The sequence below is a fragment of the Lissotriton vulgaris genome, chromosome 10 (genome assembly GCF_964263255.1).
Source record: "Lissotriton vulgaris chromosome 10, aLisVul1.2, whole genome shotgun sequence".
NCBI lineage: Eukaryota > Metazoa > Chordata > Amphibia > Caudata > Salamandridae > Lissotriton > Lissotriton vulgaris.
The window spans coordinates 599,829,350-599,851,458 of NC_141698.1; the positions used below are offsets into that span (position 1 = coordinate 599,829,350).

Genomic DNA, 22,109 nt, shown 5'->3' on the forward strand with positions numbered 1-22,109 from the left:
AACCCATTCTCTCGCCAGTGATTGTAGAATCTTTAGTCTCACCTTTTTAAAAAATCTCTGGTGTCCAAACTTAAACAAAAATCCGTCCAGTGGAAGATTAGCCCCAGTCAGCATGGCCCTAAACATTTTCCCATTTGAGTTGTCTTCAGGTGTCTTCAGCAGCATCCTGAAGTGGGATAGCTGGAATGCCCAGGCGTAATATTCTAGGTCTGGCAATGCAAGCCCTCCCTTCTCCCGCTTCCTCCTTAATTTTTTCCAGGCCGACCTTACTGTTTTATAGCCCCAAATAAAGGAGTTGATTTCCTGCTGACATTTATAAAGCTGTTTAGAGTCAAATGCCAGTGGAAGAGAATTAAAGATGAACGTAAATTTAGGGAGAATAGACATTTTTACTAGATTTGTTTTCCTATACACAGTCAGAGGGAGAAAGGACCATGCTCTCAATAGTGCCTTCGACTCCCGGAGGACCCGGTCTAAATTGATCTGAGCAAGCATACCGATGTCGTGGGGGATTCTAACACCCAGGTACCGAATTGAGGGGGTCACTGGAAGATGTAAATTATCAATATTCCAGGTCATGAGCTCAGTTTTCCCCTCATTAATTTCGTACCTGGAGACCCGCCCGAAATCCTCCGCCTTGCTTACCACCAACTAGAAAGCCTGGGCAGGGTCTGCGGTGTATATAAGAATATCATCGGCGTAAAGTCCGACTTTCTTATCCCAATCACAGAATTTAAAGGACGGGATATTGCATTCATTTCCTAGAGTCTGGACAAAGGGCTCAACATAAATATTAAATAGGAGGGGAGATAGCGGACAGCCCTGTCTAGTGCCCCTCATAACTTGAAAGGGCTCAGTGCGGGTACCGTTGACCAAAAGACTAGCCCTGGGGTTTCTGTATAGAAGATTAATTGCACAACAGACAGCTAGGTAGGGCCAGTTAACGCTATTGAATGCTTTAGTAGCATCGAGGGTCATAATGGCCAGGGGAAGGGTGAAGGTTGAGGCGATATCAATCGCGCCCACTAGGTCATGAGTTAAATCTGCTAGTGGGCGCCCCCGTATAAATCCCTTTTGATCCTGGTGGATAATCGTGCCGATCTCGCTCCCGAGCCGTGCAGACAAAATTGCGGCAAAGATTTTATAGTCATTATTTAGGAGCAAAATCGGCCGATACGACCCACAATCAGCCGGGTCCTTATCAGGTTTTAAGATCAGAGCAATGTCCGCTTCGCCCCACGACTTGGGTGGTGCTACCCCATTTAATAGGATGGCGTTGAAAAGAGTCATCAGAGTTGGGGTGATGGCCAGGCTCAGAGCACAGTACAGCTCACCTGGAATGCCATCTGGCCCAGCAGCCTTCCCGCGCTTCAGTTGTTTAATGGCTTTGTAGACTTCTGCCTGTGTTATTTCCTTGTCCAGTCGCTCAGCCTGTTCCAAGGAAAGTGTAGGAAGACTGACCATCTCTAACTACGCATCCCTGACCGTTGGGTCGACCATAGTCTCTTCTTTATAGATTTTCTGAAAGAAGTCCTGGAAAGCTTTTCCTACATCTGTATTTGAGGTCCTAGGCGTAAGTTCCCCATCCCCTCTCACTTCCCTGATGTACTTTTTGGCCTGGTCTGATTTGGTTTTCCAGGCCAAAATTTTTCCGGCGGCCTCTCCATATTCAAAATGCTAGAGCTTGCTGGCCTCCCACCTTTTTGCCACCCTGCTTTGTAGTGTAATGTCCAGCTTTGTTTTTAGCTCTTTCCTTCTCTCTTGATCTATTAAGGGTGACATATCAGAGCCTAATTTCAGATCTAGGGATGTCAGCTCTCACTGACAAAAGTATATACATGTAAAATAAAAATGCAGAACAGGAAATGAGAAAGGGGTATCAATGAATTAAGGAACAGAAAACATTTTTTTTAATAAAAACATACAGAAGAGTGTAAAAAAAAAAGGGGGGGTGGGGTACCTCACTTTAAATATACTCTTATTAAAATTCTTCTTTACACAATACGGGGGGCCCTCCTCATATCTACACGACATCTAGGGCGAATACATGCTCTCTGAGCCAATTTATAGCGTGACAATGTAATTACTATGGCCGGCAAAAAAAAGTTTTTAGCAAGGTAAACAGGGCTAGGTCAGGGTTACGTTAAAGTTGGTGAAAGCACTCTTGTCACATATACCTGTCACTACACATTGTATTGAATGTTTAAAGCGTGGCAGTGCCGCAACAGTGGAGGAAAGGGGAGGAGCCCACCAGGTGCATATAGCACCTTTGCTCTTTCCACAGCGTGGCATTTGTCTGCTTGTTGGTGAGGACTCCACGTCACAAACATCACCAACCTAGGTTGTGGCGCAACAACTGAGGAAAGGGGCACATAGCACTGTTTTTCTTTCCACAGTACGAGATGCACCCATGCAAATCCAGGGACAAGGGCAGGCTCATTCTAGGCCCGGAAAAGGCTGGGCTGGGCCACCCCCTTGACTTTGCAACCAAGTTACTGTGTCCTTTCATACTTTATAAAAATTAGGATAACTGTGCATCACATTGATCCTGCCTCATTCTAGGAGCAATACGCCTTGGAATATCTCTGCCCACACCAAGGCTTTGCACAGCCTTATTGACAAATGGGCATATTCTCAGGAACGCGTGCTAACCATCGCAAAAGTAACTTAACGCAGCTCTCAAAATCGCAGTCCATCACGGAAAAATTACTCTGGGTTAACCAAGTATTCACAACCACGCGGTACCATGCAATAGACTTCATATAACGCATCAAATGGCCCGTTATATTTAAAGCTGCGCCGCTAAAGTGCAAAACACAAAAAAAGCTGCGATGAGGCCAATCGCGATACAAAAAGCAGCAAAAACCAGCGGCAGGCTGCAAATTCCATGCGTCTGGCGGGAAAATGCACTATAAAAGTTACAAAAATAAGACACTAGAAACAATCCAAAGTGCGTAGCAACATGGATGCACCCTGACAGAGCGCAGAGGCCGACGCAAACACCACAACACCCACAGACCACCAGCAAGGGACAACGGGGTTGGGAAAGGCCAGTGAGAAGGGAGAGAGGAACACGGGGTGCAGTCCGCAGCAAAACCAAGTCAGCATCACGGAGGTGACAGAAAACTACCATCAACTGACCCACAGTTAGACTACTGGGAATGCAGACGGAGTGTCGAGGAGGACAATGGAGGAGGCCAAGAGGCGCTCGCATGCTGTGAAAACCTAAACCAAGCACAAAGCTGCTGCCAACAGGAAGGCAGCTACGGCGACAGGAGGTGGGAGTCCTGCGCCACAGGAGGAGCTGGAGGAAACGGAAACCACAGTCAACAGTGTGGAGACGATGCAAGGAGTCGTACACAGCTCGGGAGGACCTGACACCATATCAACAGGGTAAGTACCGACCAGGGACTGGGGGTACAGGGGGAGATGTGCACAATGGCACACATGCACAATGATGTGTAGCACACTGCACATCTACAATTACCCTGGGTCATGTCCCTGATCCCCGTGGCACACTCCAGCACACACACATAGCAAGAACAGCACACCCACATTGACGACAATGTGGTACAATGCACAAACACAACTCTGCATAACAGAGGACGCAACTGGGTCTACACACTTGCAGAAACAGGCCTACTACATCTGACAGAGCTGGAAACTGTGAAATGAAAATGTACGCATACAACCTCACATCCATCATGTAGTCCAAATGTACACTGCCCTGCATCTAAATCCTGCACCTCCCAAACAGTCACAATGTACATTGTCAAACAGTCTGCATGTAAACAAGAACAATGCGCCAATATACATGTCAACACAATGTCAATATGCATCTCCCCTTCACATTGCACAGGGACACACAACACCTCCAGCAGAGCACAGAAGACCACACAACAGTGATGCCGGAGAGGAGCATCACACCTTCAACACCGATGCCCTAAAACAGCCCATGGACATCCCAAGCAACTGACCACCAGGACCAGGGTAGCCTAGCTACTCAGAGTAAAACACAGACCCTGCAACAGACCCCACAGCAGGAAGCACCTGAAAGCACGGCTGGCTCCCAACACTTCACCGACTCACACATGGCACAGTACTGCCAGGTGTCAGAACGCCAAAAAGAGGTGGCTGAACAGGTGTGGGTGGGGTCCAAACTCATGGAAGGCGAACTAGATCACATACATGGGTGTCTATTATCCTTCAGGGACAACCTACACCCCACAAAGATGACCCACACCGCCATAGGCACATGCAGGGGCACATTCCCAGTACAGTACAACGCCCAGGGGCATGCAAATATCAGTCACACACCCACGTTGGCTCTGCGTGCGACAGCCCAGTCCACTCCCCTTACGAAGTGAGTGGGTAAGGACAAAGGACAAAGCTACATCTCCAAGCTCTAACCCACTGCCTGCGGTGACATGTCTGTGTCCGCTGTACCCAGCACAATGTAAAGTGGTAGGCCCTAGGGCCCTGCTGCATACAACAAGACCACAGGGACACACACAGATATTATGTTGAACTGGCTACGGCCACCCAGGCAGGGCCACATGTACAGTGACACCTGTGCTGGATGTGTGTGGGGTGAGTGTAAGCCAGCCCGCACGAAGTGCTTTGTGCTGGCAACAACCTGAACAGTGGACACCAGTGCTACGGAAACAGAAAACACCAGCATAACAGAGTCAACTGCTGAGCAACATGGAGGGAGCCGGAGCAAGTACAGAGGTCATCCAACATTCAAACAGAAGTGTTCGTGAGTTGCAGTGCACTGAGGTTGGGGCACTAGAGCTGAGCGTGCTCATGTGATGAAAATGCCTAGGATTGTGTCTCTTTGGGATATTCAGGATGGGGTACGTTAGACCTGCATCATCTTCCTCATCATCGTCCCAGGTCTCCCACACTGCCTGAGCGTAACCTCTCCACAGCACAAAATACAATCAGTAACGGTCCATGGGTTGCGGTGCACTGAGTTAGAGGCACCTGGAGTGCTGAACAGGGTAACAGGCAGATGATGGCATCCACAACAAGTGTGAGCAACTCTGTTAGTCTGCCAGTACCACTGTTTCGACTCTGGCAGATGGCGGTAGGAGGTGGTCCTGGCGATGGTGGCGTGTGCCTCCTGCGGTGATGCCACGTCTGGGCTGGTCAGGACTCGTTTGATGTGTGAGCTCTGGTGGACCACAGTTGAGGCCGGAGGCAGCGGACAGCGCTGGGCCACAGACACATGGCGTTGACAACCCCAAGGCCATCATCTCAGAGGCCATCAAATATTAAATCAAACAGGGTCCCTGACTTGAGCTGCACAGAGTTAGTGGCCCCGGACGCACAGCTGCCGGAACAGGCACACCACCGCAGGATGGTGACTTGCGGTCCACTGAGGTAGGGCCACGCAGACTGAGCGGAACCTCGTTGATGTCAAAGGTGAATGTGGCAGAGGGTTGCAGGGGACAGTGGAAGGTGTCCACCAGGGCATGATGCAGAGGTCTGATGTTATCCGGAAGCAGCAAATGGAGGAGTTGAAAGCGACAGCCTCGTTAACACCACCAACTTGGTATCAGCCTCATGAGGATGAAAACGACCCCCTAGTCCATAGACTCAGACACCACCAATGTACGACCAGAGTGTCAATGAATGTCGGGGGACAGACTTAGTGACACCGGGGCTGAGAGGGGATGCAATCTGCGATGATACCGGTACACTGATATGAACTCCGCCATTGCTAAATCAAGACTCTGTGACCTACTGGTCTGCATTGTAGGCCAAGGCAGTGGTCAGCAAAGGCCCACAGCCACGTGTCATTGGCTCGCGATGCACAGAGTTAGTGACACCAGGGCAGTCGCCGGTAGTGTTCGGTCACCTCCGTAATGATGATCCTTTTTTCCTCCCAAATGCAACGCATCATTCTCTTACACCTCTCCTTGCATGCAATGATATGTACTCAGCCTTTGAAATATCGATGTTCAGTTCCAAATCTGTGACCTACTCGAGCGCAGTGTAGGCCGAGAGCAGTAGTCTGGGTGGGCTCACAGAATCTTGCAGCTGTGATGTACTACTACAACCTGGTGGCACCACATCGAAGGGAGTATAGTGACATCAAATGTCCCATGAACATATAACTCACCCATCAGGATATCAAGACTTAGTTCCAAATGTGTGACCTACTCGTGCACAGCGTAGGCCGAGGTCAGTAGTCTGCGTGGGCCCACATGCACGTGTTGTTGTGATGCTATGCACATACTTGGTGTCACCACATCTAAGGGAGTATAGTGACATCAACTCATCCATTATTAATGTGCTCTGCAATGGTGTAATCAAGACACAAATGTGTGACCTACTTGTCCGCTGTGCATGCCGGTAGAGTACGTCAACGAGTAGGGACTACTGCGGGCCTGTGATGCCGAGGCCATGATGGTCTGAGGAGGCTGCCAGAGTCATGGCCCTCGGGCTTGGATATTGCACCGGCACGTGGTGGGCCCTCTTTGACACACGCCGATGTCGGCAGGTGGGCATTGAGGCCTGGGTGCGCAGGGGCGGGCAGGACTGGTTTGGGGAACAGCGTCCCGGGGTGCAGCAGGCGCACAGGATTGCAGGCAACTCCACTCATGGCGACGGCGTCTGCCTCGTGGCGGGGTGAGAGGCGCCGCCCTGGCAGAAACGTTGGGCATTACGGAAGAGGACCACACTCAGAGTTACGTGCCTTTTATTCACACCCCTACGCTGGCCTGGTGTACGCCGGGCCAGCCCACTCCGGTCACGCTTCCGGGAGGGTTGTAACAAACTACATTTCCGCGATCTTCCCCACTGGCTGGGGTGAGATGGTTGCGTCCACTGTCCACTACACTCCATACACCAGCGGGGTATGCCGACATTGATATGTGTGTGGTTTGCATACTTCAGTCTGTCCAGCACAACCACACCATACTTGGAATTGTGTACATTCATATTCATCGGTCACTTGCCTCCTTCGCACATGCCTGGTCCCCACCTCTCCCCACAATCTGTTATAGTGTGGCTGAGGCGCCATGCCATTGATGGCTAATGTACATGTGGTGTGCATGTTGTATGTGAGCTTGTGACATGTGCATTTCCGGTGTTGTGAGTTGCATGATTGTGGAGTTGAGGTATGTGGTGTGTTCATTTCGTATTGGCCAACGAACAGTGCATTTCCGAGGGTGGCGTCCTGGTAGTGTAGGTTGATGATGGACTGTCGGAAGATGTAGGGATCATGTACACTGCCTGTGTGTTTGGCGACGACGTTGGCGGAGTTCCCCGGTGGTCCACTATTGCCTTGGCATTGGTGGGATACGTGCGCTTTCTGTTGCGTTTATTTTGTGCAGTGTTGCCAGGGGCCACTAGTTGGACATGTTTGCAGTCAATTGCCCCCTGACATGTGCAGGAAGCCAGCTGTGGCGTAGACGCCTTGCTTGCTCTCCGGCTGTTCCTGCGCAGTGTTTGGGAAGTATAGATGGTGGTGTACCAAGATGATGGTGTCATCCATGACCGTTGTGAGGCACTTTGATAAGGCTGGCTGTGAGACTTCTCTGTCTTAGGTGGTTGTTGGTTGGAAGGTACCAGAGGACATCAGATGCAGCACAGCCAGCAGCTTTGTCTGTGGAGGGATGTTGGTTATCCGCAGTGTTGGTACCGCCACCCTGTGGGCAATGGTGGTTGGGATGCAGAGGAGGGTTGCCCCTTTGTGTCTGTAGTGGGCAACCTCATTCTCTGGTGTTGGGTCTGTGAGATTGGTGCATTTTCTGAGGGTTGTGGGAGTCCGGGGCTTGGGGGGGATCATGATAAACAATTTTGTGACTTTTTGTGAATGGGTGCTCAGTGAACAGGATAATATATACAGTGCGGGAAATACATCTATACAGGTGTATATACAGGTATAATTAAGGTTTGGCCAGATGATGGTTTGGTCTCAACCGAGGATTCCTTTGGCTACTGTAGGAATCCTGGTGATTCTGAACCTATGGATTCGTCGACGTTTCGACCCTAGTGTGCCCCTGTAGGTGATGCGGTTTCCGGCACCAGAGAGTGAGATTCACCCCCGAGACACACGCGATAGATGCAAGAAGCCACTGAGCCATACTAGATCAACCCAAGGATACCCCTGCTTTGATCTTTAAACCGTCCCCCCATCCCCCCTGTCTTGAGAAAGACCCGCCGTGACCACCTACAGGGGCACACTAGGGTCGAAACGTCGACGAATCCATAGGTTCAGAATCACCAGGATTCCTACAGTAACCAAAGGAATCCTCGGTTGAGACCAAACCATCATCTGACCAAACCCTAATTATATCTGTATATACATCTGTATAGATTTATTTCCCGCACTGTATATATTATCCTGTTCACTGAGCACCCATTCACAAAAAGTCACAAAATTGTTTATCACGGTCTTGCTATGTATGTATGAATTAATTTACGAATGAAGTAATTCAGTTTTGTAAAGAAGCAAACTTGTATTAATATGTACAATACAATACTTTTGAACATATAACTTCGTTCTTCCGTGTTTTGAGCAATTGTTTTCTCACTAAACACTATTCCCTGTATCAGAGAGCTGATTTGTTTTTACTTGCATCTATGAGCATTGTTCAAATAACTTGCCTTACCCAACAGAACCAATTTGTTGTTGAACTGTTACATACCCAGGTTCTGAGGGACACCGGGTCACCCATTTTTTGTAAACAAGTATACATCTAGGGACATAAATATGCCTGCCTCACATCTATCACATTTATTAGGAAAGAAGATAGTTGTCAGCATAGGGGTCCACTAAGACGAAATAAAGGGCAATTAACAGAAAAGGTCCTAAACCCTCCCGTACTGCTCTCCCGTACTAGTGAGGGAGTGGCCAGCAGCAGCAGAATAAATGATCAACCCATTGAAAGAACAGGAAACCCCTCAGCTTGCGGCTATACCATAGTCACCTGGAATAAAGCCGGATTAGCAAGTAAAAAGGATATGCCAGGCTGGGCGGAGTTTATTAATATACATGACATTATTTGTCTACATGAAACTTGGAGTATCAATCATGTTTATTTTGAAGGATTTACCAGCAACCCCCTCTATGTCTGGCAGAGCGAAGGGCGGGTTGTTAATCCTTTTGAAAAATAATTTGCCCCTGAGAGTCAAAAGGGTTATCAATGTAGGGTACCTTTCGCAGCTACTTTGGCTACACCATAAGGACAATTAGGATGTTTTACTAATTAAATTCTATAATAATATGTTTGATTCAACTCGCCATAATGTAGTCACCGATTTAAAGTTGGAAATAGATAATCTGGTCACAGCTGAAAATACAAATTTTGCTATTGTATGGTTCGGAGATTTTAACACCCCTTTTGTCTTCTGTCTATAACAAAAGTTTGGGGGTTTCAGAGTGATGAAGGGGATGACTGCATACATTTCCCACACAACACCTATGGTGACACCCTAAATACCGTCCTGGTGAAATTTGATCTTGATATTATGCAATGTGCATGGGATGGACACGGGAGGTAGATTTCAACCTTTACTGGAAGAACTGCAAATAGTATTATTGATCATGTAATAGTATCTGCCAATATTGAAAATCTTTGTTCTACCCCATGGATTGACGAATTGTCCCTGAGTGATCATAACTGCATTGTCATGCCATTGTTTGTGAGGGGGAATAAAGCAGTAGTACAACAAACTGCTATCGGTAATATTGCCCTGTGCAGACCAAACGGCACTAGAATTAGATGGAAAGGCAGCAACTCAGGTGAAATTTAAAAAAATATTGTCCTAGAATGTGGTAATGAGATTTATGATAGTTTAGAAATTGAGGTGGAACCAGCTAAGATACTAACTCATTTTAGTACAATCAATGATTCCATTTTTAAATTATTTACTGCACCACCATGCAGGAAATACACACAGCTCAGGGGTTGGTTTAATCATTCCTGTACCGACTCACTGAATCAGTTGAAACTAGCACTCTCCAGTAGACCCAGGGATGAGTCGTTAGTACAAAAATTAAGATTAGACTATAAATCAAACTTAAAACGGAGGAAGAGGGAACTCCAAGAGGAGGCATGGGATAATCGTGCGCTGGCTGCAGACTCATCTAATAATAAGTTGTTCTGGGAAACTGAACTCAGTATTCCTTAAAAATTAAACCTTCCCAGAACTTCTGTGCCACGTCAGCTGCGAGGAGTGGGTTGCACACTTCACTAGCATTTTTAACCCACGTGATACAGTTATAAAAGATTCTGCAAACCCAAGGAAATGGCCCACCATTCCTCTAAATATTACCCTTGATGAGGTTGAGCTAGGTATCGGAAGCAGCAAAGGGGGAAAAGCACCAGGCCTGGATGGTGTACCTATCGATGTTTATAAAACTGTCCCTGAACTATGGGGCCCAATACTAACAAGAGTTTTTAATGCTGCAGTAACAGAGGGAGCTCCCACTACCTGGGGTGAATCTGTTATTATCCCCATTCATAAAAAGGAAAATAAATCAGAGGCCAAGAACTATCGGCCAATATCCCTACTAGACTCATCAGTAAAGATCATGAGTAGGGTTTTACTAGTAAGACTGGAAGAGTGGGTTGTGGATAATTGTATATTGTCACAGGCCCAATACGGTTTTTAAAAAGGGGCTCGGCTCACTAGAACAGTGTATTAACCTAGAGCTTTTGATTGGAACATATACATGTGCTAAACGTGGATGTTTTTTTTAATGCTTTGCGGATCTTAGCAGCGCATTTGATTTAGTGGACCACGCTACACTATGGCCAGTTTTACTCAATCTCTGTGCCCCGGGGCCTATCATTTACTTTTTAGTCAGGCTGTACGAGAAATTATCGACTAGAGTACGATATGGCCATAGGGGTGAATGTACCCCTAATTTTAATGTAAAACGTGGTATCCGCCAAGGCTGCGTCTTAGCACCATTGCTTTTTACCTTATTTATTAATGAAGTAGACACTGTTCTGAAAATGATACCGGTGGACTCCCCCCAAGCGGTGGGCCAGGATGTTCCAGCCCTGTGTAATAAAGCGCATACCAATGGAAGTATGGTAAAGATAGGAGGTCTTTATTGAACAACCTCATCCAACATCAAACAGGAATAACTGACAAAGCTGGAACCTTCCCAAGATTCACATGAGGAACATTCCACGGACTTGGTTCCATGCTGGAACATTCTCATGGAACCAAGTCACATCATCACACTCCTTCCCCTTTATATTTCACAAGATCAAACTTAAAAGATTGAAGGAGTACAGAGACAATAACCAAATGGAATGATAATACAAAACTATAACATGGTTTAGCTGACATTGAACCCACATCTCCCTTTCTATAACAACAACACATTTGAAAATTTCCTGCAAAGAGAAAGATGTTATACATAGTCATTCAGACAAGCGGGGGCTCTAGTAACTCTGCAAGAGCTGCAGGAGTCATTAACTCTTGTAACAGAATTTGAGATTTGTTTACCAAAAGAAACAGATGGTAACAAAACATCACTTGAAACACTAATAGGCACACGTGCAACCCTATTTAGATTCCAAATTCTACCATCATCTGTTTTCACCGCATTTTTGAACATTTTCACAATTTTCTTTACATCAGTAAATTTAGACCACCTCTTACAACTAACTGGAACTCTAATTTTTACCATGTCACCAAGTTTGAAATTAGGAACCAAAACATTTTTTTTTATCATAGTACGTTTTCCTTTTCCTCTGTAACTGGACTTCTTTGTCTCTCCATTGTCCAATACTGTTATCTTTCAAACCTTTGTCCAGATCCATCCAACCTGGACACAAATTAGTATTAGAAGATCTACCCCTAAACAATTCAAAAGGAGTCTTGCCCGTTGTGAAATGAGGAGTGTAGCGATAAGCAGAAACTCTATTCTGCAATTCCACCCTCCAATCTAAAGAATTAACTCTAGCTAACTGAATTCCTTCTTTCAAAGTTTTGTTTAACCTTTCCAAGGAACCATTGGATTCTGGATGATATAACGAAATCCTTTTGTGAACAATACCACATTTTGTCAAATAATTTTCAAACTCTACTGAACAAAATTGAGGCCCATTATCCGAAAGTAAAGACTTAGGAAAACGTTCTCTTTTAAATAATGTTTCTAGAAAATTTATCACACAACGAGAGGTAACATCTCGCACAGCACTAACTTCCACCCATCGAGAATATAAGTCCATCAACACCAACAAATAAGGAGTATTCTGCTCACCATGCAATGGACCGACAATATCTATTGCAACTTCATCCCACGGACACAACGGTAAAACTCTGCACACCATAGGCGAACACCCTGGTTTGAGTACTTTGTCACATACAATGCACGCCACACAGTCGCGAACAGCCCTTTCCACCATCAAATCAAGGCCCGGCCACCAAAAGTTCTGTCTGATATGCTCCTTTGTTTTTGAAATACCCAAATGAGCAACATGAGCCATCTTGATAATGTTGTTTCTCAAACTCACAGGAGGAATTAATCTAGTCCCTCTTGCTAGAATCCCATTCACCACAGCTAGTTCATGAGAAACTAACGACCAATGTTTTGTCAATTTCCCATTATGATTTTTAGATACATAATTCATGACTTCAACCAGTTCACCATCCTTAGATAATTCCTCCTTCCACTCATCCTCTTTTATGGCACCTGACGTTATTTCACAAACCCTGACTTCACACTCCTCATCTCCTTCAACATCATTCTCGTCCTTTTCCAAGTCCTCTACACAATTTACTAAACGTGACAAACAATCAGCGGAAACATTAGTACTACCAGGAATATATTCAAACTTGAAATCAAATTCCTGAAGAGCAATTACCCATCTCCTAATCCTTGCGGAAACAGCATCAAGATCTTTTTTCTCCATTATTTCTCTTAACCCCTTCGATGCGGATGACAAAGCCAGCTCGTCATGGGCGTTACCTGCGCTGCGCGCATGACGAGCTGGCTTTGTCACGTAAACCGCGAATTTTGAATCTTCAGCGCGCAGCGGGAAAACCCGCTAGCGCGCATGCGGTTAAAGGTTTGTGGTCTGACCTCACTACAAAAGGACAACCCCAAACAAATTTCCTAAACTTATTAATCGCCCAGAAAATGGCAAGAGCCTCTTTCTCTATCACAGAGTAATTTAACTCTGCACCTTTCAAACACCTAGATGCACAAGCAATGAGATTTTCTCCGCCATTCCTAACCTGAAACAACAAAGCTCCAAGTCCTTTACAACTTGCATCGGTTACTATAAAAGTAGGTTCTCCAGGTCTAAATGTTTGCAGGTTAGGTGGAAATTTGAGTTCCTTTTTAATTTGTACAAATTCCTTATTGCATTCATCAGTCCAGACAAACTCACATTTCCTACACATCATACTTCTTAAATTCTCAGTTTTGTCTGCAAAATTCTTAATGAATTTATTGTAAAATTCCGTCATACCCAAAAATGACGAAAGTTCCACCTTTGAACAAGGTTCTTTAAGCTCTTCAATCATTTTTACCAAATCCTCTTTTGGCCTCACACCAAACCCAGAAATATGATGACCTAAATAATCTAGCTCTGTCACACCAAACTTACATTTGTCACGTCTAAGAGAAAGACCAGCTTTTAACATCTTCCTAAGTACACACCTCAATCTACAATCATGTTCTTCCTTAGTACTTCCACAAATTAACACATCATCCTGATAACATTTCACGCAACTTACATTCTGTAACAAATCATTCATTATCCGCTGAAACACAGACGCCGCAGAAATGAGGCCAAACAGCATTCTTTTAAATTTGTAGGATCCAAAAGGGGTTATGAAAGCCGTCAACTCTTGTGATTCAGAGGACAGAGGAACCTGATGATAAGCCGAAGCCATATCTAAGGTCGTAAAATAACACACACCATCCAATGTTGCAACAAGCTCTTCAATGTTGGGAAGGGGAAATGTATCTACTATCACCTCTTTATTCAAAGCACGAAGATCCACACATAGACGAATCTCATTATTGGGTTTTCTCGCAACGACAATGGAGGCCAACCATTCTGTCGCTTCCACTGCTTCAATCACACCAGTTTTTATTAATCTCTCAATTTCTACCTTCAAGGCATCCTGCATACAAATTGGAACACGCCTAACCTTTGCTGCAACAGGGATTGCACCAGTTTTCAACTTGATTTTGTGTTTGTAACCTCTCAAACATCCAAGTTTCTCACTGAACAATTCTTTAAAGTTCCCAACCACTTATTCACCGTCATCATTTACAGATTGTACTTGAATTGATGGGTTTGCATTCGGATTGAGCACTACACCCAAATTAGCTTGATGCGACCAGCTTATTAAGCTATCACCCTTTTCTGCAACATAAATTTTCCCTACAACATATCTCTCATTATATTCTATACTTTCTGTAAAGTAACCTAACATATTGATTGTTTTTTTTCCATAACCAGTTGGCTTCACATCAGATTTTTTAATACAAATTTCCCTTTAAAATGTTTTAAATAATCTTCTTTTGAAATGAAAGTTAAATGTGAGCAAGAATCAAACTTCATCTTAATCTTAACTCCTCCTACACTAACCCAATCAGAAGGATGTTCTAAAATGCCATCATTAATTTCGAAAGTTACTTCTTTAGTTTCAACTCTAGTGTCTCTTCTAAATCTTAGACGGCAATTCTTTCCCAAATGGCCTTTCTTCCCACACACATTGCATACAACTTATAAGATTGGGAAATTTTTATCATTAGCCATATGTCCCAATCTTCCACATCTGTAGCAATTTCCTTGAAAATGACTCCCATTTCTCTTTTCCACACCAGCTTTGCCTACTTGACTATCACTAACACCACCTTTAGCATCAACAGGATCTTTCTTCTTTTCTCTTCTTGATTCTTCACCTCCTGAACTTGTACTTCCTCAATCTTTTCGTTGGTGCACACATTTTTCCCAGTTTTGCTCAACTCTCTCACACACTTAACCATGTGTTCTACACGCTTAGCAATAATCATCACTTCGTCTAAAGGTGGTTCATCCTTCATCCACAGTTCCTCCCTTATTTTTTCATTTGTACATCTCAATACAAATTGATCTCGTATCCTCTCTTCTGTTAACTCACCAAATTTACAGCTTGAAGCTAATTTTCTTAACACAGTTACAAACTGTTCAACCGTTTCTTCCTTTCCTTGCTCTCTCAAACCAAAATAATATCTCTCCATAATGGTACTTACTTTAGGAAAAAAATGTAAGTCTAATTGTTTTATACAAATTTCATACTCATTAAGTCCCCTTTGTTCTGCTTGACTTAATGCAGGTAAATTCTCTAAAACTTCCTGTTCTTCACCACCAATGCAATGCATCAAGAGAGCATGTTTCCTTTCTGCACTTAGATTTGTGCCACAGACCCTTGCGTAATTCTCAAACATTTTTTGCCACTTTTTCCATCTAATAGGTGGATCGCCTGGATCAGAAAGAAAAAACGGTGGTGAAGTTACATTCTGCATTTTCACACGCACTTCTTTTAACTTTTGTATAGATTAAATAAATATATATCCTCACCTTTTTAACTTAGGTAAACCACCAAGAGTATACTCTATCTAAATTTCACTTATCACATTTTTTCCATGTAACACTATAACTTTACTTTTCTTAGAGCATCATATGCACATCAAAACAAAAAATAATTTTTTTTTATTTAAAAGAGAGTGTGCCTATCACCGTAAGCACAAACTCCTCTTCTTATCTTTAATCTCCAACTGTTTTTTTTTTTTTAATAAAAAAAAATTACTTCACCACTGACAACCTCTCTTTCCTCTCTTTCCCAAGTTCGGTTTGATCAGTGTTTCTTGTTCCTATGAAACTGCTTCTTCCTCTTCTATTCTTCTGTTTTCACTTTGAAAACGCTAGTATCTCACCATAAATTGCCTTCTAGTGACGTTATTAATACACTTTTCATCCTTCCAATGTTCAAAATCATTTTATCCTTTCAAAGACGATGAAAACACAGTTTCTTCGATTTTCCACACATAAGATGGCCGCCGCGTGACGTCACAAACACTCGGTTCGGTTTCTCCAGTCAATTGGGCACATCCTTAAACAGTTCATCACAGTACTGTTTTCCCACAGCTAAGATGGCCGCCACGTGACACCAGAAACAGTCAGATCTTTTTCTTAAAGCAATAGAGCTTGTTTTCCAACATTACTAAATGTCTCTACGGTGAGTGTAGCTTGTTTACCTTTACTCACGGCAGTGGAACGCAGACGAGGTTCATGCGTTTCACTTCGGAGCACAGCTGACCGACCTCACCAAAGCGTCGCACTTCTTCCTCACCGATCTGCTTCACAGCTCGCCAGTGTCCCACACTGTTTTCAGCTCACCGCCGTGCTCGTTATCCTTGACACAGATTTTCACCACGAGGTATCATTTTCTTTAACCTTTTCTTTTCCTTGTTGTTGAGTTTGTTGAATTCACCGTCGGTACATCACACCACCAAACGTCATCAGTGTAATAAAGCGCATACCAATGGAAGTATGGTAAAGATAGGAGGTCCTTATTGAACAACCTCATCCAACATCCAACAGGAATAACTGACAAATCTGGAACCTTCCCAAGATTCACATGAGGAACATTCCACTGACTTGGTTCCATGCTGGAACATTCTCATGGAACTATCAGGTACATGCATCAATCTCGGCATTTGCGATTCCTTAATTGCGATTTTTATGGAATCGCAATTAAGGAATTGCAAATGCCTATGCATTAAGAAATCGCTGAATAAATTGCGATTTTTTAAAATTCCTTAATTGCGATTAGCATTTTGCGAATCGCAATTAGAGGCCCATAGGAATGAATGGGAAGACAATCTCAATTTGCGATTCGCAATTAGCTAATCGCAAATTGAGATTGCGATTTCAAGGGTGCAGGGGTGTCCAAAGGACACCCTGTTGCACCCCTGAAATCAAACAATGCACATATGTTGTGTACACACATGCCCTAAGGGCATGTGTGTGCACAACATGAAAGTTAAAAAAATGCACAAATTGGCATATTTCTAACATTTCGCAAAATTACCATGAGGTCCAACCTCATGGTAATTTTTTCTCTCTAATTGCGATATCGCAATTTTTTTCAGTTTCATGCAATTTTGCGATTCCTTAAAAGCAATCGCACTTTAATAAATCGCAAAAATAGCGATTTCTTCACTTTTAGGATGATGCATCCCAAATAGTGATTTGGGAATCGCAAACGGCCGAATTTTGCGATTCGCACCGTTTGCGATTCCTAAATCGCTTGATGCATGTGCCTGTAAGTCACATCATCACATCCTGCTTTATGTGGACGACGCTGTGCTCCTATCCAGAACACCAGTAGGCCTTCAGAGGTTAATTGATGGGTTTGCTGATTTTATTAACAGGAGGAAGCTGCTGATTAACAAGCCCAAAACACATACAATGGTTTGTGGTTTGAAACCCAGGAATATGAAATCCTTTTTTATAGATGGCAAAATAGTGCAAAATGTGGACAATTTTTGTTATTCAGGGCTATCTTTTGCTAGTGATCGGAAATGGAACCGTGAAATGTCTAATGTCCGAGCTAAGATGACCAAAAGTGTGAATGGGATCTTTAGGTTTGCATCCAAATTGGGGAATCGCCGCTAAAAAGATGCGCCTCTGTGTCATGTTCCATTCTGATATATGTGATGTGTGCTTGCTGGACTACATGTCCCAGAAACCTTAGGGTTAGATCTTTTGCTCTGTCTTTACTTTCTATTGCTATATAGGCTCTGCCTTCCCGGAAGCGGGTGCTTGTCACAGAAATTTTGGACGCTTACGGAGAAAACTTGTGCATCGTGAAGAGCCAGCATCCTAAGAATTAATTCATTGTGAAGTGAGGCACAATTACCTGTTAGGCCTGATCGCACTGAGACCCCTACTGTTGTGGAGATCAATATGGTCAAAAGAGGAGACTATATTTACTACATCAATTATTAATGACTGCCTGCGATTGGACAACTGTTTTAAGATTTCCTGGCTTAAATATTTAGTTAATACTAGGTCTGTGCGTAGTGGGCGTAGTGGGGCTACGCGAAGCATCACGAAGTGGGGGGAAATCTATGCACACCCACACACTTCGCGTAGCCCCACTACGCGCCGCCCGCCTCCCTCTCGCCCTCTTCTAAATGCCCTTAGAACCATTAAAAGCATTCTAAAAGTAATGAAAATGACTTACCTGAGATGCGGCGTCTCGGGGTTCCCTCTTCCTGGTTTATCGCCGACTTCTTCCTCACAAACGCGCTTGCGCGGGCGTTGTATTACCGGCTCACATCGACTTTTATGGGAGTCCGGACTGCAGGAGTCCGACTCGGTCGGAAAACACTCAGGATCCGGCTCGGAGAGCTTTCCGACCCAGATCAGAATCGGGCCCTTAGTAGCATTCCCCACAATGAAGCTGCAACCAGTCTCCCCATGTCCATGTGACGGGCATACTAAGCAGAGCACCTTGCACTTTTGACTTTTATGTGGTCTGTTCTTGAATTTTAGAATCACCTATCTTAAACCATTGTTTAAGACATTTAACACCAAAACCACTAATGCTGCTATGAGCCTATTGTTCACACTAAGTTTTCATGTTGCCACATTTATTTTAAGTTCAATTAATGCTAGGAAAAGTATGATGTTTTAATGAAATTTTGAATTGTGATTACATTTTTGCTGCCTTTAATGAATTTGGAACAGCAACCAGTCTCCCCATGTCCATGGGATGGGCATACTAATAGAGCCCCTGCATTTTTCACCTCCATGTGACTTGTACTTGAATTTAGAATCGCCTATTTAAACCATGGTTTATGTAATATAATGTTAAAACCACTATTGCCGCAATGAGCCTATTGTTTACACTAAGAGAGCCTGAGATTAGTTTTTATGTTGTGACATTTATTTTTAGATCAATTAATGCTAGGAAAAGTATGATGTTTTAATGAAATTTTGAACTCTGATTGCATTTTTGCTGTTTTTAACGAATTTGGACTTTGAATCTGTATATGTACATTTGCTTTTATGGTTGCTACATTTTAAACCAAGTAAAGCTTATTGAATTAAATTGTTGGCTAGGGCTCTGAGCACTTCATCACTACTGATAAGTACTAAAGTGCATGTGCTTTCTCCTCTAAAAATGTTATAATAGGTTTACACCTGTTTGGCACATTTAATTTACTTATAAATCCATTGTAAAGTGGTATACCATGAACTCATAGTCAGTAAATTAAATGCCACTAGTGGGCCTGCAGCACTGATCGTGCTAGTCACACAAGTAGCCTTTCAACACTGTCTTAGGCCTGCCATTGCAAGGTCTGTGTATGCAGTTAACTGCCACTTTGACTGCATTTAAAACACTTTTCTATGTCTTAAACGCCCCTTTTATTACCCATAGGTCACCCCAAGGTCTGCACATGGTAGTCCATAAGTCAGGGTGCTGTGTAAGTAAAAGGTAGGACATGAACTTCAAAGTTTTGCATGTCCTGGTAGTGAAAAACCCCTAAATTCGTTTTTTACTACTGTGAGGCCTAGTCGTCTCATAGGTTAACACTGGGATTTCCTTAATACACTTCTAAGCTGTAATTCCTGATTAGAAAGAAGTAGCTGTATCATGTTTCATACTTTGGACAGATATTAATAAATCCTTTTTACTGGTAAAGTTGGATTTAATATTACTATTTTAAATCAATGCCACTTTTACAAGGCAAAGGAGAAAGCTTGAGCTGCTGCCTCATCTGGGAGGCCCCTCAATGGCAAAGAGGGGCTAAAAGATGGTCTGACACCAGATGCAGTGTAAAAAAATCAAGGAACACTGGCTTTTCCAGGGAAAGAAAGGCATCCATCAATTCCAGAGATCTTCTCTGGGAAGAGCATTGGGCTAAACCTGAAGGAGCAGGGTAAGTCCTCTCCCCCTGTACTCCCCACTGCCCCTCTCCCCCGGCTACACTAGAGACAGGTGAACATAGTTCTTTTTCTGAGACAGTGGGAGCTGGTTCTTTGTGCCAAGGGGGATTGGGAAAGGAAAAGGGAAACCTCACAGATATGGGAGAAAACGGCGGGGGCTGGGGCCAGGGCTGGGACACAGGGTATAACACCCAGCACTGATGCATTATGTGTTGATGGGCTGAGTAAGGGTGACAAGTGCTGTCTCCGAGAGATGAGTCTGGATCTAGGAGCATTAGAAGGATCCCTCGAAGCAGCTGAAATTTTTTATTCTTTGACCGTTGACTCTGATCTCTCAGGCTTCTGTGAGGAAATGACGGATGATGATTCGGCTCCCTACTCATAGTCAGAGTGGGGGAAAGGAGAAACCCTCTTCACAAAAATGTCTCTCCCTCTCAAGAAGACGGACTGAAAGAGCAGAAAGGAGCAAGAAGGGCTCCGGACTGGAGTTTAACACCTCCAAACAGTTCAAGTGGGACTACTTTTCAACCCGTCAGGTCTATAGCAATGTGGAAGGAGAGAGATCTGGTACAGGGACTCCACTACCTGAAACGAATCCTGCTCCCACATTGGACACAATCTTCTCTATGCTGAAGCAGATGCAATCAGAGGCAAGCTTTGAACATAAAAGACCACATCCAGCCACAAAGAAGATACAAGGTGCAGTACGAAAAATCACCAAAATATGCTCTGAGATGGCAGAACGAGTCCCCTTAGTGGAGGAGCGGCAGCAGAAGCAACAGTGGCAACAATCGAGCAATAAACAAAAACTTCAAAAAACACAGTTAGTCTACATGGTGTTGAAGATTGATGATTTTGAGAACCGGCAGCACAGAAACAACTTGCGGTTTCTTGGCCTTGCAAAAAACGTGGAGGGAATCAACATTAGACACTTCATGATCGAGCTGCTTAAGGCTGCCTTTCCAGAGCTTGCCCGATGGGACTGGGAAACTGAAGTTCAAATGGTCCATCGATTTCCCCTGACTCCCAAGAAAAATTCCTCTCTCCAGCCAGATCATCCAAGAACCATCCTGGTTTACTTTGGTAATTTCCTTCTACGTCAGGCAATCTTTGACAAGGCAAGGCCAGAGGCTAAGAGATCATTCGACGGGCATACCTTCTTCTTCCGCCCTTACTTTTGTCATGTGACAGTCGAGAGGAGGTGGAGACTCTGGCAGCTATTTTCTCCCTTTCAACAGTTGGACGGCAAGTATTTTTGCTAAATCCGGCCCATCTCAAGGTGATCATCAAGGGAAACACCCAGACCTTTCTGTCAGAGGTCAAGGCATAAGAATATTTGAAATATTGAAGCTGGACCGAGCTGATAAAAGACTTCCTCTTTGTATTTTCGCACCTAGGACATAAAATGAACACTGTGCTAGATCCTACTGTTGGTTTCACCTTAGGGGATCTTTCCTTGTCTTAAAATATGTCTTGAGGATTCTTATAAGGCCTTTCTAGGCTCATTGTGCTGGGGATCTTTCCCCGTTGTTATTGGATGTTTCCTTTTCCCATTTTCCATTTTCTTTTTTCTCTTTCTCTATGGCTTCTTTTTCTGGGTTTGACTAGGGGCCGAGATGTTCGGGCAGGAGGTACTGGAAGCGGTGGCGGCATGTGGGTTTGCACCATCACTGGGGTCATGGAATGACCCTTTTGCTCATGGAATGGCGGATGGGAGGGGGTGGGATGGGGGGATGGGAGGGGGTGGGATTGGGGAGATGAGGGAGGGGATAGGGGGATCCAAGCACGGTTGAGGATTGAGTTTGTGGTCGGTAACTTGCAAGCAGTTATACTTTGTATTAAAGAATGATTAATTTATGAATTGCCTCAGTTAATATATGTAAAAAACACAGTTGATGGACAGAATGTAGAACAATGTCATACATTCACCCCAGTACAAGGATCTGGGCCTAAATCCATCGTTTATTTGCACTCCACACCACCCTGGGTTGGACACTGGCTATATGCAAATCAGTTCTGACCCTGTGCCTCATGGGAACAGTCCAGTCCGAACCACCAAGCCATGTCTTTCCCAGACCGGAATCAAGTATCCAAGGACCGGTTTCTGGCTATCAGCCTTCATCAGCCTTCATCAGCCTGGATAGCTTGACTCCAGTGGTGTGGAGAGCCTGG

General features: G+C 44.3%; 1 protein-coding gene across 1 annotated transcript in view; it reads right to left on the reverse strand.

Moving 5' to 3' along the window:
* Positions 1–22,109, reverse strand: part of LOC147688567 (multidrug resistance-associated protein 1-like) — a 900,980-nt gene that overhangs the window by 35,993 nt on the left and 842,878 nt on the right. The gene's annotated exons all lie outside the window — the stretch shown is intronic.